Below are 1666 nucleotides of genomic sequence, written 5' to 3' on the forward strand. Positions count from 1 at the left end.
CCCCCCTCCCCCGCCGCAAGCCGAGGGGACCTGCGGCCCGAAGACGCCGCGCGCTAACGAGGGCGCAGGAGGCGCTGCACCGGGGAGGCTTCTCCGAAAGCCGCGCGGGCCGCTCCCGTGTGTGCCGCGTGGTGTGCAAACCGGTCCTTCCGCCAAAAACCTGCTGTCTGGCTTTTCTCAGGTAAGAACGACCCAAAAGCTAGACGACATTTTCAGAACATACAAGTACAAATGAGAAGAGGGAAGATCAGCCGCAGTTCACCCCTCGGCCGCACGCATTCCTTAGATCTCGGTGTTTCCTCATAAAGGGCCGTGGGCTGATACACATATGAGCTTTATTATTGGATTTCTTTTTTTTTTTTTTTTTGAGAGGGAATCCCGCTCTGTCCCCCAGGCTGGACTGCAGTGGTGCGATCTCAGCTCACTGCAGCCTTCGCCTCCCGGGTTCAAGCGATTCTCCTGCCTCAGCCTCCCGAGTAGCTGGGATTACACGCGCCACCACGCCCAGCTAATTTTTTTGTGTTTTTAGTAGAGACGGGGTTTCATCATGTTGGCCAGGCTGGTCTCGAACTCCTGGCATCAAATGGATCCGCCCACCTCGGCCTCCCAAAGTTCTGGGATTACAGGCATGAGCCACCCTGCCCGGCCTAGTATTGCATATTTCAAACATACAAACAGATTTTCAAAATAATGAGCCCCAGGCCTGACCTTTCCCCCTAAACACATGCCCGGAGCCCCCCGAGTCGCCCTCTCTCCTCCATCCAGGGTCTCCCGGAGGCCTCCGCCGCCTGAGTTGGGTCTTCGTCCTTCCCGTCCCTGAGGCCGTCCTCACCCCTGCACCTTCCCAGATGGCGAGGGCCTCTCCTGGGCCTCTGAACGATTTGGAAACGCCCCCGCCCGCCAGTTGCGGGTTCCATTCAACAGAATTGAGGTGGGAATTGTCCATATTGAGACGGCGTTGGTTATTCATCTTAGCTGCTGTTGACTGCTCCGCTGCCTGAACACCGGCATTTACTCACCAGTGCTTCCGTTCTGTCTGACTTTATGCAAACACTGCCACCACCAGCGCACTCCGAACCTGTGTATGCCCGGGCACGGGGCAGACGCCCTGCCAGGCCAAATCGCCCCCCAAGCAGTGGCTCTCAGAATTTACACTCCCGCCCCAGAGCACAGGCTCCCTCCCTGCTCCAGACCTTCACCAGCCACTGGTTCGACTGCCTCAGGCCTCCCTGTCCCCACCCCCGTCATGAGAATATGACATGGTAACTCACCGTGGATCTCGCTGGCGTTTCACCAAGTACTAGTCAGGCATACTTCCGCTTGGTCTTGCCTGTTCCTACCCTTTGCTTTATTGTGTGTGCGTTTTGAGACAGGGTCTCGCCCAGGCATCTGGAATGCAGTGTCGTGATCGCAGGTCACTGCAGCCTCGACCACCTGGGCTCAAGCAAGCCTCCTGCCTCAGCCTCCTGAGAAGCTGAGACAACAAGCACACACCACTGTGCCCAGCTAATTTTTGTATTTTTGGCAGAGACGGAGTTTCGCCATGTTGTCCAGGCTGGTCTTGAACTCCTAGCTCAAGCAATCGGCCCACCTCAGCCTCTCAAAGTGCTAGGATTACAGGTGTGAGCCCTGCACCCAGCCAGGAGATATTTTCTTTTTTTTTTTT

Source organism: Colobus angolensis, unplaced genomic scaffold, assembly GCF_000951035.1.
Source record: "Colobus angolensis palliatus isolate OR3802 unplaced genomic scaffold, Cang.pa_1.0 Scaffold84, whole genome shotgun sequence".
Lineage (NCBI taxonomy): Eukaryota > Metazoa > Chordata > Mammalia > Primates > Cercopithecidae > Colobus > Colobus angolensis.